The sequence below is a fragment of the Primulina tabacum genome, chromosome 4 (assembly GCF_025594145.1).
Source record: "Primulina tabacum isolate GXHZ01 chromosome 4, ASM2559414v2, whole genome shotgun sequence".
In the NCBI taxonomy this organism is placed as follows: Eukaryota; Viridiplantae; Streptophyta; class Magnoliopsida; order Lamiales; family Gesneriaceae; genus Primulina; species Primulina tabacum.
This window is the reverse complement of record NC_134553.1, coordinates 49840032-49857895: the sequence shown is the minus strand read 5'-3', so window position 1 is coordinate 49857895 and position 17864 is coordinate 49840032.

Genomic DNA, 17864 nt, shown 5'->3' with positions numbered 1-17864 from the left:
CAAATATTAAGCCCACCACCAACAAGTTAGAACCACTCTAATTTTGCACTAGAAAAATTAGAGCATTTTTCTTTGAGAAGTGTTTTCTTTCCTCAACTATTGAAGAAGAAAAATGAGAGAAAAACTTGGAGAGTCCCCCTTGCAAATTTCGGCCATGCCCTTCAAAAAATAGGAGGAGAGAAGACTAGTCTTGGTTGTGGGAAAAGGTGTGAATTCCAAAGGCATGCCATGCCTTGGATGTTGCAAAAGTTGTCTCAAAACTTTTCATCTCCCATGCATGCAAGTCTTATTTGATTTTTAACAATTAAAAATCCATGGACTTATTTTAATTATCTCAAACATATTTGAGACTAAATAAACATTACTTGAATTCACTCAAGTCACTAGTTGAATAATTATTTCTAATTGGGCTCTACAAGGCCTAATATTGTTTAACTAATCCAACACTTGAATTAATTTAATTATTTGGACTCTACTAGGTCCACTAGTGTTTAATTAATTCAACACTTGAATTAATTTAATTTAGTCCATAATAATGTTTATGAAAATCACAATTTTCAAATACATTATTTATTTGGCCAACTTTTAATCTAGGAACACTTCCACAAATTAAAAGTCACATTTCTCTCATAGAAGTCATACTTCTATTTTATTTATGCTTATAAACTCATTTACAAGCCGTTCAACACATTGAACAATTTTACTTCCCAACGGGATCTAGAAAGCTAGTACTTGTGTGGCCCTCAATGGTTCATTGATACAACTAGCCGTGGGTTCACATCTCCATGTGATTCGGACTAAACATGTCCTTATATGAGCATACCCCAATTGCTCCATTCTTAATTATCAACTCTTTTGATAATAAGAACGTCAGAACTCAAGTCTGATAGTACCCAACGAATCATGTTAAACGCCTAGCTGCATCGCTTACATGATTCCCTAGGTGTCAAATGATAGTGCCTGCAAGAACCATTCAATTATGGTTAGCGTACAGTACGGTCCCTTCAACTCATATATCCCAACCGATTCGACAACCATTGCTTTATCGAGAGTTGTCAATGAATCGATACTATGTGTCATGTTGTAGTTGCATCGATGGTGTAATCTATGAAACCCCTTTCATAATTACCACCATACTCTGATAAGAGATTTCAACCTACATACACATGAGAACACATAGGATATCCATACCCGAAGGTAAGCGGTGAATCCCCGACTACAATGCATCGACTCCTATATGTTTCGACAGAACACCCAACCTTGCCACCTGATGACCCCATGAGAGTCGGTAAACAAGTCAAAGTGTAATTATAGCACATAGAGTCTCAATGTTGTCCCGGGTCATAAGGACTAATGGTGTACAACCATAAACTAGGACGTTTCCACTCGATAAGTGAGAACCACTTGGAAAGTCATTTATGGAGGGTTGTTCAGTGCATTCTACCAGGAGCACCTATCTGCATGCTCGGACATCACAATGTCCCCTACCAATGAAACATGGTACTCACATCGCAGATACTAGTCTCTAACTCGAGCGGCCTATATCCTTCTTAGCGACGGCTGAATCGACTAGGAACTGTTTAGAATATACAGTATTCCAAATATGAGTTTCATGATACTCATCATATGAGCATCTCATATTATTTCTACTGTTTGTATATTCAAGGGCTTTATCTATACAACTAGCATGAGTATACAGATAAAGATGTGCCAAAATAATAATTTCAAATATTATTAAAATAAAGATTGTTTATACATAGAGTTTCATTGTGAACACTCGGCCAACACTTGGCTCGACGGGCACCTACTCTAACACAAGGACAAAGGGACGGGACCCAGCAAACAACATGAAAATAAGACTAATGCTCGGGTATATGCAATCACCCAAGAGGAAGCTGATGATACCAATGAAGTTGTGGCAGGTACTGTCTTACTCAATGAAATGCCTGCTTATACCTTATTTGATTGTGGTGCTACACACTCATTCGTGTCTAGAAGGTTTGCTAAGAAGCTTAAACTCGAACATGATACTCTTAGTGAACCATTAAGAGTAGCAACACCGGCAAGTAAAATAATTGAGACCCAAAAAGTGTATTGAAACTGTAAAATTTGTACCAGCAAACAAATTTTTGAAGCAGAATTGATTCAACTCAATATGGTTGAGTTTGACATTATTCTTGGAATGGACTGGTTAGCTAAATACCATCCAATTATGGACTGCCAAAAGAAAAATGTTAGACTCCAGACTCCTCATGAAGAAGAGATTTATTCCATGGAAAATCAAAAGAAAGAAAATCTCTGTTATCTGCCTCTCAGGCCTGGAAAGCCATAAGAGGAGGAGAAGAAATTTATCTGGCAGTGATCAATGAAATCAAAGAAGAAGAAGTCCCAAGGTTGGGGGATATTCCAATTGTTCAAGAATTTCCAGACGTTTTCCCCGAGAAACTACCGGGTGAGATACCCGATAGGGAAATAGAATTTGAAATCAATTTGGTCCCTGGTGCTGAACCAATCTCAAAGGCACCATACCGAATGGCTCCAGGTGAATTAAAAGAGCTAAAGGAGCAACTGCAGGAATTATTAAACAAGAAGCAGATTCGTCCCAGTGCATCCCCATGGGGAGCCCCAGTGCTTTTTGTAAAGAAAAAGGACGGAAGCATGAGGCTATGCATCGACTACCGGGAGTTGAACAAGATCACCATAAAGAATAAGTACCCACTCCCAAGAATAGATGATCTTTTCGATCAGTTAAAGGGAGCCAAGGTCTTCTCAAAACTAGATCAGAGATCTGGTTACCATCAGTTGAAGGTCAAAGCGGAAGACATCCCTAAAACTGCTTTTAGGACAAGATATGGACATTACGAATTCGGGTAAGGCCTTTTGGTCTAACAAATGCTCCTGCAGCATTCATGGACCTTATGAATCGGGCATTCAAACCATATCTCGATAAGTTTGTGGTTGTCTTCATAGATGATATCCTTGTGTACTCAACAAGTGAAGAAGAACACAAAGAGCATCTGCGTCTCACTTTGCAGACACTTCGAGAAAAGGAACTATACGCCAAATTCAAGAAATGTGAATTTTGGTTAAAAAGTGTGGCGTTCTTTGGGCATATAATTTCTGAATTAGGAGTGTCAGTAGACCATAAGAAGGTAAAGGCAATCAAGGATTGGCCACAACCAAAGAAAGTGACTGAAGTAAGAAGTTTTCTGGGTTTAGCAGACTACTATAGAAAATTTGTGGAAGGATTTTCTTCGATAGCCATTCCACTCACCAAACTTACTCAGAAAAATTCGAAATTCATTTGGAATGAAGAATGTGAAAGAAGCTTTGAAACCCTGAAGACAAAACTCGCATCCACACCAGTACTAGTTCTTCCCGAGGATGGTAAGAATTTCACTGTATACAGTGACGCTTCAAAGGGAGGATTAGGGTGTGTGCTTATGCCGGAGGGTCAGGTAATTGCTTATGCCTCACGGCAACTAAAACCATATGAGCAGAATTACCCCACTCATGATTTTAAATTAGCCGCAGTAGTATTCGCGCTTAAAATCCTGAGGCACTACCTTTATGGAGTAAAATGCGAAGTTTTTACTGATCACCAGAGCCTCAAGTACATTTTCACTCAAAAAGAATTAAACATGAGACAAAGAAGGTGGATGGAACTTCTCAAGGACTATGACCTGTCAATTATTTACCATCCGGGTAAGGCAAATAAGGTGGCAGATGCATTGAGTCGAAGGAACCCTGGGAAGGTGAACTTAAATTCCCTATCAGTGAAACCAAATCTCCGAGAGACCATCAAATTGAAGCAAAGTCAAGACACCTCCATCCTTAAAATTAAGGAACAAATCCAAGAAGGAAAAGCTCCAGAATTTTAAATTGATGAAAATGGAATACTCTGGATAAAAGGACGATTGTATGTACCAAACGTCGATGGAATTCGAGAAGAAGTGATGGCCGAGGCACATAAATCGAGATTTTCAGTACATCCAGGAAGCACCAAGATGTACCGGGATTTGAAAAATAATTACTGGTGGAACGGTATGAAGAAAGATGTAGCTGTCTTTGTTGCTAAGTGTTTAGTCTGTCAACAAGTCAAGGCGGAACATCAAAGGCCTGGAGGACTTTTACAGCCATTGAAAATACCAGAGTGGAAGTGGGATAACATCTCCATGGATTTCGTAGTAGGACTACCACGATCTGGACAGGGTCACGATGGGATCTGGGTGATCATTGACAGATTGACCAAGTCCGCCCATTTCTTGCCAGTACGAATGAATTATAATTTGGATAAATTAGCCACTTTGTATGTGGACAACATAGTGAGGCTACATGGAGTTCCAGCGAGTATAGTGTCTGACCGAGATCCGAGATTTGTGTCAAGATTTTGGAAAAGTTTCCAAAAGGCTATGGGAACCAATGTCACTCTCAGCATTGCCTAGCATCCCCAGACTGATGGCCAAACCGAAAGGAAAATTCAAACCCTCGAAGATATGCTGAGGGCATGTGCACTGGATTTTTCTGGAATTGGAGTGAACAAATACCGTTAATAGAGTTCGCCTATAACAACAGCTACCATAGTAGTATCGAGATGGCTCCATATGAGGCTTTGTATGGTCGGAAGTGTCGGTCGCCTCTATATTGGGACGAAGTTGGAGAAAAAGCTGTTACCGGACCAGAACTCATTCAGTTAACCGTTGATAAAGTAGTCATAATCAAGGAGAGATTCAAGGCAGCCCAGGATAGACAGAAGAGCTGGGCCGATCTAAAAAGAAGACCGTTAGAATTAGAGATTGGTGAGAAAGCTTACGTCAAGGTCTCCCCTATGAAAGGAGTAGTTCGATTCAGTAAATCCGAAAAGTTGAATCCGAGATACGTGGGACCGTTCGAGATACTGGAAAAGGTAGGAACCTTAGCCTACCGATTACCGTTACCACCAGACATGGCAAGGATACATAACGTTTTCCACATCTCACAACTGAGGAAGTATGTCCCAGACCCGAGTCATGTACTCAAAGTTGCACCACTGATGATTGAAGGAAACCTCAACGAAGAACTCAAATATGAAGAAGTCCCTATTCGAATAGTGGACACAATAGATCAAGTATTGAGGCACATGACAATACCTTATGTCAAGGTACAGTGGTCAAATCATACTGAAAGAGAGGCAACTTGGGAATTCGAGGAGAAGATGCGGTCACAATACCCTCACCTATTTGAATGATCAAGCTAATGCAAGTTTCCGGGACGAAACTTTTAATAAGGAAGGAGGGATGTGAGAACCCGAGATTTTACGATCCCAAGTAAATAAGGTAAGAAATATGCGAGCTTAAAACTTAGCTTAATCTAAGATCAAAATACTTTCATTCTAATTATAAAACTTAAATATGAACTTAGATTTTCAGCTAGTAACTCGTGGAAGTAACTTCAAAGCTCGGGAATGAGCTGCACCAGAAGCCGAGCTGCAAGTAACCACATCCATCGAAGTATTGTCACGAGAGGAGTGAAACCCCAACTCAAGGACTCGATCTTTCAGCTCAAAGCAACTCAACCAAGCTTGTCCTAACAAGACCAAAAAGGGAGCTAAAAGATGAGCTAAAGGCTTGGACAAATTAAGTATGCAAGAAATAACCTTTGCATTAACCCATGAAGGAGCTGCGGGAGAAGCTAAGGGTTAGGACATATTGATGATGCAGGAAATGACTCTTTAGAAAATCAAGGTCACATTTAAGGAGTGCATGAGATCTTGAACCACATTCATGACTAATCTTGGAAGTTTGGACTACAATTATGGCCATTCTTGGAGGCCAAGATTTCGGCCAAGGGCTATGTGAAGAGCCTTGAGTTGGCCTATAAATAACACATCTAGGTTGAAAGAAAGACACTCCAAAAGCAAGCAAGAAATTTCGGTTCCCTCTCCCCTTCACTCTCAAACTTTCGGCCACTCCCCTCCACCAAAATCTCCAAGTTTTCGGCCTAGGCTAGCAAGGAGGAAGGAAGGAATTTTCGTATAGTCGATTGCGGAAATCTTACGTCGAAGTGCTGTCTAAGTGAAGACTGCAATTGCTAAAGTCGCGCCGAAGTGCTGTCGAATTTTCAGAAAAAAGCTTCGTTCAAAAATCTACAAGTGTAAGTGGGCTTTTGTTATGTACTTCGTTTGTATTTTTAAACCTTGATATCAATAACATGACATACATGTTGGTGTGTCCTTATTTTTGAAAAATCAGCATGTTTTATTTTAAAATTTCGATCGATTATGTGTTCTCGTCCGTGCTTCGAATTTCTTGATTCTGCTGTGTCAATATGAAAACTCTGAAATCTGAATATCTGAAAAGTTCTGTCTGTTACTTCTGAATTCTGTTTGCACTGTTACAAATTGATTTGAAATGGGACGAGAATTGTAATTCTGTCTGGCCCCTATTGGTGGGTATAAAAGCATGTTCTGTTCTGGCCCCCATTGGTGGGTATAAAACCATGTTCTGTTCTGGCCCCCATTGGTGGGTATAAAACCATGTTCTGGCCTCAACCCTTAGAGGACTAACATATTGGGGACAATTTGACCATGGAAATGAGATGAGTAATAGTGTTCTGTCTGTTCTGATATGTTCCGTTCTGAATTGAGTTAATCTATTTCTGAATTGTTCTGAATCATCTGATGAATTCTGTCAGTTATTCGATTTGTCTCTGTCTTGATAAGTTAAGAATATTAAGTTTTGAAAATCTGTTAAAAGAACGTTTTAAGAAAACTAAGTTCTATATGTATCTTTGGAATCGATCGACCCCCACTTGCTGAGTGTTTCCCAAAACACTCACCCCTTACAAATTTCAGATAAAAATGAGGAGCAATTGAATGAGGAAGAGCAAGATGCTTTCTGGGGTTTGTGAACCAGAGATCAAGATCAGAACTCAAGATTTTACTTTTATTTCGTTTCCGCTATTTGAAACTCTGATGTACTTTATTCCATTGTCATTGTAAGACAATATTTTATTTATGAAAAAGACTGGTTTGATTTGATACGAGACTTTATTGTTTTCCATTTAATTGTTAAACAATGCCGGATGTCACCGATGCTTCGGACTCGGGGCATGACACAAGCTAAGGTTCACAGTGAACAGATTCAACAATTGCTCCATTTGCAAGGTTCACATCAGGGTAGAGGCCAAGGGAGAGGCCAAGTGGTTCAAGCAGTTGGGACTGATGAGATCTTTACTGCTTTTAAGAGGATGGATCCGCCTGAGTTTGCAAGAAGCACTGATCCATTGGTGGCTGTAGAGTGGATTAAAGCACTTGAGGCGATATTTGATCATCTCAAGTATGAAGACAAGGACAGAGTTGGTTGTGCAGTACTCATGTTAGTCAAAGCTGCACGTATTTGGTTGAATGCTACCAAGGTAAGTGTTGATGTTCCGGCAATGAAGTGGCAAGATTTCACGGAATCTTTTCTACGACAAGTATTTCCCCGATGCACTTCGAGTTCGGAAGGTGACTGAGTTTTAAGAGCTTCGACAGGGAGGTATGAATGTTGACGAGTACATTTTGAAGTTTGAGGAGGGCTGTCTATTTGCCCCATATATTGCCTCGAATGACAAAGACAAGTGTGCTCATTTCATTAGAGGACTTCGAGCAGAGATCAGGAGGGACATCAATATGTCTAAGGCGGTGACATTTAAAGAGATTGTGGCTAAAGCATTGTTAGCCAAGCAAGATGAGAAGGATATTGCTAGAGAGAGACAGGTGAAGCAGTAGGCTATTGCTCAAAGAGGTCAAGGTTTGAGCCAAAGAGGAAAAAGGCAGTTACAAGGGGAAAGGCAAGGTAGAGCCGAGTTCTAAAGCACCGACAGTCCCATTTGATCCAGAGAAGCCGTTGTGTCCCAAGTGCAATAGGCATCATAGGGGTGAGTGCAGGTTTGGTACTCATACGTGCTACCGATGTGGTACTGCAGGCCATATCGCCAAGGATTGTCCGAGAGGATCAAGTAAAAAGAAGGTGCAGGGTCGCATCTTCACCATGACGAAGGAAGGTATAAATCCTGATTCTTCTGTGATCTCTAGTACTATCTTAATTTCATGCAGAGTAGCTACGACATTGATTGATACAGGTGCTACTCATTCTTTTATGTCTGAACTATTTTTGAGATCTTTGGGTCTAGTTCCTTCTGTTCTTTCCCTCTAGTTTAATGTTGTATTGCCTTCTGGGGATGTGTTATGCTCGACGTCTATTATGTATTCGTGTTCTGTTCAAATTGATGAACGAATGGTTTATGCCGATTTGATTGTTATTCCGATGGTTGCGTTTGATATTGTACTTGGCATGGATTGGCTATCAACTTACCGTGCAGTGATTGATTGCGTTGCCAAGACGGTGAAATTTGCAAATGATGAAAATAAGGAAGGTATGCTCGCCAGTGCAGGTACTTCGCTGGTCCTTCCTTTTATTTCATGTCTTGAGGCTAAGAAGTGTTAGAGTAGGTGTACGTCGAGCCAAGTGTTGGCCGAGTGTACACAATGAAACTCTATGTATAACAGTTTTTATTTTAATAATATTTGAAATTATTGTTTTGGCACTTCTTTATCTGTATACCTATGCTAGTTGCATAGATAAAGTCAGAAAGAATATGAGATGCTCATATGATGAGTATCATGAAACTCATATTTGGAATACTGTATATTATAAACAGTTCCTAGTCGATTCAGCCGCTGCTAAAAGGATATAGGCCGCTCGAGTTCGAGACTAGTATCTGCGATGTGAGCACCATGTTTCATTGGTAGGGGACATTGTAATGTCCGAACATGCAGATAGGTGCTCCTGTTAGAGTGCATTGAACAACCCTCCATAAAGGACTTTCCAAGTGGTTCTCACTTATCGAGTGGAAACGTCCTAGTTTATGGTTGTACACCATTAGTCCTTATGACCCGGGACAACATTGAGACTCTATGTGCTAGCATTACACTTTGACTTGTTTACCGACTCTCATGGGGTCATCAGGTTGCAAGGTTGGGTGTTTTGTCGAAACATATAGGAGTCGATGCATTGTAGTCAGGGATTCATCGCTTACCTTCGGGTATGGATATCCTATGTGATATCATGTGTATGTAGTATGAAATCTCTGATCAGAGTATGGTGGTAATTATGAAAGGGGTTTCATAGATTACACCATCGATGCAACTACGACATGACACATAGTATCGATTCATTAACAATTCTCAATATAATAATGGTTGTCGAATCAGTCGGGATATATGAGATGAAGGGACCGTACTCTACACTAACCATAATAGAATGGTTCTTGCAAGCACTATCATTTGATACCTAGGGAATCATGTAAGCGATGCTGCTAGGCGTTTAACATGATTGGTTGGGTACTATCAGACTTGAGTTATGACGTTCTTGTTATCAAGGAGTTGATAAGTATGAATGGAACAATTGGGGTATGCTCGTATAAGGACATGTTTAGTCTGAATCACATGGAGATGTGAACCCACGGCTAGTTGTATCAATGAACCATTCAGGGCCACACAAGTGCTAGCTTTATAGATCCCGTTGAGAAGAAAAATAGTTCAATGTGTTGAACGGCTTATAAAGGAGTTTATAAGTGTAAATAAAAATAGAAGTATAACTTCTATAAGGAGAATGTAACCTTTAATTTGAGGAAGTGTTCCTAAATTAAAAATTGGCCAAACGAGTAATGTATTTGAAAATTGTGATTTTCATAAACATTATTATGGACTAAATTAAATTAATTCAAGTGTTGAATTAATTAAACATTAATGGGCCTAGTAGAGTCCAAATAATTAAATTAATTCAAGTGTTGAATTAATTAAATAACATTGGGCCTTGTAGAGCCTAATTAGAAATAATTATTAAACTAGTGGGCTTGAATAAAATCAAGTAAAGTTTTAAATGGACTCAAATGTGTTTGAGACATTTAAATAAAGTCCATGGGCTTTGTAAATGTTACAAGCCCACTTAAAAAGCATGCTAGGGAGGTGAAGAGTTGGAGATTGCTCTTTCATTAAAAAAAAATTGCATGGCATGCTCATGCACTTTTATCACTTTTTCACACACCAAGAAAAAACTCCCTTCTCTCACCTACCCATCTACTTGGTCGAAATTTCAAGGATATATCTCCTTAATTTTTCTCTTATTTTTCTTTTTCAATTGTTGAGGAAAGAAAGAAAACTTCTCAAAGAAAATGCCTTACATTTTCTAGTGCAAGTGTGAGGTGGATCTAGCTTGCAAGTGGTGGGCCTAATTTTGAAGGAAAGAAGGAAGCTTGTAGATCAACTCATCCCTTCAAAAGCTTAGTTATTTGACAACTAAGTTGGAGCCAACATCAATCTTTTAAGGTTGATAGGTAATATCTTTAAAACACCCTATGTATGACATATTTCGTGTTTTTGTATTTGCTACACACTATAGGCTTAGGGTGCTCGGTTTTCTTGTTGAAAAACAAATTTTGAAACTTCCGTTGCGCTTTCGGGCACCTTAGTCGATCCCCTTTCAAGTGGTATCTGAGCTAAGGATACTATTTTGTGTAGCATTTACATAATATTATATTGAGGTCAATTTCTAACCGCATGAGATGAATTTTTGCAACAAAAATCGAGGCCGTCGTGGGCTTCCCGAACAGCCTCCCTTCGAAAATAAATTTTTTTTTTGCAAGTTGGCCAGAATCCGGTGACGGCGATGACGACTAGGGTTTCCAAAATTATTTTGGAATATCAAAGTGTCATGGGCCTTGAATTCGTTGGGCCATTAGATGGCTAATACAATTTGTGAATTTAAATGGGACAAAATGTTTTTTGGTGAAAAATGATTTTTTGAGCCCAGTTTAAATCCACAAAAGTTGTACATATTATCTCATGAAATAAATAATTGAAGTTGGACTTTAATTATTTATAGTAAATTGTGATTTACAAGAAATTCGATTATAAATAAATTAATTATAAAGTAGACAAAGGAGTTTGTATACTTTGTTAATTTAGTTTATAATCGTGGCGGTTAGTAATTGGATCAAGATATATAATATTGGATCAATTAATTATTGTGATAATTAATTGATGGTGTATGATATGTGATATTATGCATGAAGGATGATCAAAAGCCCAAGACCAATTTGCTAGGTGTATGCTAGGATATTTTGTGTTGAATGATTGTAATAATTATCAAATTTAAAGTGGGCTTGGTTTATGGCCCGTTCCCACCCCATGAGATGTATCCCTATTTGCCATGGATATTTATTTGTAAATATTATAATAGTGGAAGATCAAGATTGGAAGATGGTGGCCTTGATGATTATGAAGATCGAAGACATGTAAATATTGGAAGCTTATATAATAGTTGTATTTGCATCCCATGCATTTCCCTAGGATTGGACCTAGGTCCGTGCTTAGCCACATGGGCCATTAGTTTTGGGGTGATTGATCATCCTTGTTTTGTTTACTATTTATAATATATGCATGATATGTTATAAATAATGAGTATGTGCGTTATTATTATGATAATAACAAAGTTGCATGAATCCGGCAAACATACGATCAAACATGGCGAGTTTTTTAAATAAAATTAATGATGAGACCTTTCAAAATTAAAAACCCTCATTTTGAATAAAATTCAAAATTAATGTCAAGCCCGAAAAGGGGAATTATAAAGTTGTTTATAATTTCCATGTCTTCCATCGACAATGGGTGCATGATGAACGCTACCCGTGCTCGGGGCTCGGCTCATATTATTGGGGGGGCCCTAGGTGCCGGAAAGCTGTGACATCCATTGACATGGTGATGTGAACTACGTGGAACTCCCATGATTTCGGCTCATATTATTGAGGGAACTCATGGCGACCGTCCATTAAGGTTCAACATCGATGGGTAAGGCTTGACACGTAAAGATGAACGATGTCATATTATTGGGTCCTAATCAAACGCGAGACAAAATTTTACGTAGAGGGTTGCACAGTGATGCAATTGGAAACTACCTTTTAGGAATTACGATTGGCTGATATTATTCGGGATCATAATTCGCTAATTGGACCTTGCGTACCTACTGAGGAAAGGAGTTTCCCGTTTTCACTAGAGGGTAGTGAAAGATGTCAAAACAGTGGAGTAAACATTTATAAAGTAAAAATCTATATTTTATATCTTATTAAATATTTTAAAATAGTCATTAACATTTATATGTTTTACTTTTCAGTACAAATTTGACAATGTCTTCGATTCGCAATCCGTTATATGCTATACTCGAAAAACACGTTTTAACCGGACCTAATTACCTCAATTGGCTAAGAAACCTAAAGATCGTCTTGAATTCGGAAAGGATAGCATATACACTGACTGAGTCGCCCCCTGTTGAGGCTCCGACGGACTGCACTCTTGAGGAATTGCAGACTTACAAGGAATGGTGTGACCATGACTTGAAAGCCAGGTGTTATATGCAGGCTTCTATGAACGATGAGCTGCAGAGGAGTTTTGAGGATCCAAAGAGTGCTGCTGACATTCATTTGCATCTCAAGGAGCTCTTTGGTTAGCAGACGCGGCCTTTTAGGCATGCTACCGTCAAGAAGCTGATCACTTTGCGCATGCGAGATGGGGCCTCGGTCCATGAGCATGGCCTGAAGATGATTGGGCTCGTGGACAAGCTCGTTGGCATGGATCTGGTGTTGCCTTCGGAGTTGACCACCGACGTGTTGCTTTTGTCACTGCCTAGCTCATTTGATAGTTTTGTGGTGAATTTCAATATGAACAAGATGGAGCCAACCCTTGAGGAGTTGGTGAACATGCTTGTGATCTTTGAGTCCACATCAAGAAAGAGAAGCCGGTTCTTTATGTGGGTTCTTCATCTGGTACGAAGAACGATCCACGTGGGAAGGGAAAGAAGCGTTCTTTTGAATGTCCCAAGAAGAACGTGCCTTTGAAGAGGCAGACTCCGATTCCCGCTGTGGCAGCCATACCAGTGAAGGCTGACAAGACTGCTGATATTTGTCATCACTGCAAGAAGCCTGGACATTGAGGCGTAATTGTAGAGAATATCTTTCCCAGAAGAGCTCTGGAAATGGTATGTTCTATATTGAAGTAAACATTTCAATTAACTCTACTTCTTGGGTATTGGATACCGGATGTGGATCACATCTCTGTAATGATTTGCAGGTGATGGGAAGAAGTAGAAGGCTTAGGGAAGGTGAGACCTTCTTGAGGATGGGCAATGGAGCAAGAGTTGCTGCCAAGGCTATTGGAGATGTTTACTTGCTTTTGAACAATGATTTTAAGTTAATTTTGAGAGATGTTTTGTTTATACCAGATTTGGTGAAAAACATTATTTCCATTTCTATGCTTGATAAAGATGAATTTTCTTGTTCATTTAGCAAAGGTGTTTGCAACAATTACAAGAATGAATGTTTATTTTGTACTGGAGAACTTGAAAACGATCTCTACACCTTAAAATTGAAAGATATTCCACCAAACAATTTCCAAGAAATAACAACAACAAACAAGCAAAAAAAAGATACTCTAAATTCGGCACAATTGTGGCATGCTCGATTAGGAAATATTTCCCTAAGAAGGATGAACAAGTTAGTGGGAGTGGGCATGTTTGATATGTCTGATATTAATTTTCTCAGGACTTGTAAATCCTGTCTAAAAGGAAAGATGACCAAAATTCCCTTTAAGGGCCATGTGGAGCGAGCCAAAGGGTTATTGGATTTGATCCATACCGATGTGTGCGGTCCGCTTAACATCACCACTAAGCATGGACATGCCTACTTCATCACCTTTACCGATGACTTTTCGAGGTATGGGTATGTGTATTTGATGAAATACAAGTCTGAAGCCTTTAAAAGTTCAAAGAATTCAGAAGTGAAGTAGAGAAACAGTTGGGACGAAGCATCAAGACACTTCGATCGGATCGAGGTGGTGAGTACTTGAGTGCCGAGTTCCAAGAGTATCTTAGGGAGAATGGGATTCTCTTGCAGTGGACTCCGCCCGATACACCGCAGTTGAATGGTGTTTCGGAGTGTCGTAACCGGACATTGATGGACATGGTTCGGTCTATGATGGGGTTCACGGAATTGCCGTCATCCTTTTGGGGATATGCGCTTGAGACAGCGGCACTGTTGTTGAACAATGTCCATTCAAAAGCAGTTGATAAGACACCATATGAGATATGGATGTGTAAGCCTCCCAAGTATTCTTATCTTAGAATATGGGGGTGCCCTGCTTATGTGAAGCAGGTAGTGGGAGATAAATTGGATAGTCAATCCATTTTATGTTACTTTGTGGGATATCCAAGGAATTCTGTTGGATATTATTTCTATCATCCCCAAGAAACAAAGGTGTTTGTTTCTAGGAATGCAACTTTTTTGGAAAAGAAATTTCTATTGGATAGAAAAGGGGAGATGATAGAACTCAAAGAGGTTCGAGAGACACCTACAATTATAGAACCCACACCCAAAGAGCCAAGAGAGGAGATACAAGCTCCTAGAATATCCGAGAGAGTCTCGAGACCACCTATGAGATATGGTCTGCTTCTTGATTAGGGCCATGATGAGCCTAACCATGGATGTGATCCAAGGACCTTCAAGGAAGCGTTATCTGATGCCGATTCATCCAAGTGGCTTGAAGCAATGGAATCTGAGATGAATTCCATGCATTCGAACCAAGTGTGGAATCTCGTGGATCCATCTGAGGGAATTGTTCCCATAGGGTGTAAATGGATTTACAAGAGGAAACTTGGGGCGGATGGGAAGGTATTGACCTTCAAGGCGCGATTGGTGGCAAAAGGATATACTCAAAGACAAGGATTTGACTTTGAGGAAACCTTTTCTCCAGTTGCAATGTTCAAGTCTATAAGGATATTGCTAGCCATAGCTGCATGGTATGACTATGAGATATGGCAGATGTGTTGGAAACTAAATTCCTGCGTTTGACAAAATATGAATCAACTGAAAATACGAACCAACTGATCGAGTAAACTGAACTCAGCAACTGGACTTAATATTTGAAATCAACTGACTGATCAGTTGGAAACTGATCAGTTGATATATTCAGCCGTATGCTAAGCACCCTTCAACTGAACATATCTCGGGAAAGAACAATCAACCGTAAAGAGACATAGAAGATTGCAACGCCGCACATCAATCAATACAGCTTAGAAAAACGCATTTTGGCGAAAGCAATTAAGACGCCGCATCACAATAAATGAAGCAAACAATGTCCAAGGAATAATCAAGTAGAAATCAACAGATACAAAGATTCAAATTCATCTCAAGTTACCGTTGGAGAAAAGAAGCTTATAAATATGACAGAAAAACATCTGAAGAAAAAAAAGAGAGACAACACTATTCAAAAGCTTGCTGTCACTCTGTCAAAATCTCAGCTCAATCTTACTTGATATATTCGTAGCAGTTAAAGCTACAATTTGAGCTTATTAGCAAGTTGTAATAATCGTTGAAATTGGATATTGCTAAGATCAGTTACGCACTGAGAACATTCTGTAATACTAAGAGTTTCAGTTTTTGGCAGTGTTAAGTCAAAACTGAAGTGGGTCAGTACAATTCTTGTATTTGATCAAAGTCTTTTAGTGGATATCCTATCCTTAAGATAGAAGGGGTGACGTAGGAGTAATTAAATTCTCCGAACATCCAGAAACAACCCTTGCCTATTTTATTTCAGTTTCGTATTCTATCTTTCAGTCAGTTATTTTCCGCAACTACTTTAGTTTAACTGATTGTCATTGACCAACAAGATACCGAGAATCAGTTTGTCACCAAACTGAACTCAAAATTCGAAAAGATCAATTTTAATTGTGAGTGTTTATTCAACCCCCCCTTCTAAACAGTCTTGATACGTTAATCGATCCTATCAAGTGGTATCAGAGCGGTTGAATCTTGTTCTTGAATACTTTTGATCTAAAAACTTGCCAGCATGACTTCATTCAACAAAATTCCCATGTTCTCCAGAGAAGAATTTGATGATTGGAAAATCAGAATGCAGGCTCATTTGGCTGCACAAGATGATGACATGTGGTATGTCATATCTGATTGACCCACGAAGTTTCTAAAAGCAAATACAGCAGTTGCCATAACAGAAGGGGCACCACAAAGAATAGAAAATCCCAGAGATGAATGGAAAACTGAAGACAAAATAAAAGCAAATCTTGACAATGTGGCTAAAGACATTCTGTACAAAACGCTGGACAAAGTAACTTTCAGCAAAATAAAGATGTGTAAAACAGCCAAAGAAATTTGGGAAAAGCTGATCCAGCTGTGTGAAGGAAATGATCAAACCAAAGAAAATAAACTTTCTGTTGCTGTTCAAAAGTTTGGTAACATAAAAATGAAAGCAGTATCATCAATGCACGAGTATGATGAAAGAGTGAGCTGTATCATCAATGCACGAGTATGATGAAAGAGTGAGCAGTATCATCAATGAGTTAAATGCACTTGGAAAAGTGTATACCAATAAAGAAATTGCACTAAAAGTAATGAGAGGTCTTCCCAAGGAATGAGATGTCAAGACCATGGCAATGAGGGAGTCCAAAGATCTGAATCAGATTGAACTTCATGATTTGTTTGCTGATTTAAAGGCTTATGAGTTTGAGATGCAGACCAGAGAAGGAGAACCATCTACCTCTGCAGCTACAACTGCTCTAGCTGCTGTCAGAACTGAACAAATCAGTTCATTCGAAAAATCTGCTGATCAGTTGAGTAATGATGCTATGTCATTATTCATCAAAAAATTCGGAAGATTCATGAGAAAGAATCAAGGGAACTTCCAGAAGCCATACCAAAGGAAAAATTCCAAAGATGAACCAAATGCCTGCTATAACTGTGGCAAATCAGGTCACTTCATTGCTGATTGTCCTAAACCAAAGAAGGACAGTCAAGGCTCAACTGACAGAAGAAATAAATCATATGAACGCAAAAGAAGATCCAAGGAAGATAAGAAGGTCTTCAGAAAGAAACATGAGGTACTCTTAGCTGAAGAAAACAAATCTAAATGGGCAGAAACTGACAGTATAGAGTCGGAACCAGAAAGCTCATGCAGTTCTAGTGATGATGAGGAAGTATAGTGCTTGATGGCTAATGATGCAGCAGAAGAATCATCTAGCCAACAGGTATTTGATTTCAGCTCAACTGATTTCACACGAGAAGAACTCATTCTAACACTACATGACATGGTAAATGAGTATCAAAAGCTTGCATCATCATTTGAAGAAATCAAAGCAAAGAAAACTGATCCCACAGACAATAAAACCAAAACTGATGAATCAGTCGATGGCTTGAGTCTAAAAAGGGAAATTGCTGAGTTAAAAGCAGAAAGAAACAAAAATCAGTCATTAATACAGAGGTTGATGCTTGAAAACTCAAAACAGACTGAGCTTATTTGATATGTGTGATTTTTACGTGCTTTATTACATTAGTTTGTGTGTGTTTGCATTGTGCATGCGTACATTTCGTTTACATTTTGTTCACTTTAGAGTAAACATTTGCATGTGATCGTGTCTCACTTGGATGTGACGAATTTGCAGGAAAAATGGCCGGAAAAACGGAACTCGGAGCCAAGTGCTAAGCCAACAAGATTGTATACAGAAAGGTTGGCGCCCGAGCGGTAATTTTCTACCGCTCGGGCGCGAGAAGCGAGTTGCTGAAGAGACGGACAGAAGATGTGGCGCTCGGGCGGTGAAATTCTACCGCCCGAGCGCGAGAAGGGATCCACTAGGAAGAAATTACAGAAGATTGGCGCTCGAGCGGTACTTTTCTACCGCCCGAGCGCCAGAAGTCGCATACTCCAGGCATTCTACAGAGAGTGTGGCGCTCGAGCGGTAATTTTCTACCGCCCGAGCGCCACCTAATTTTGGCAAGATTTC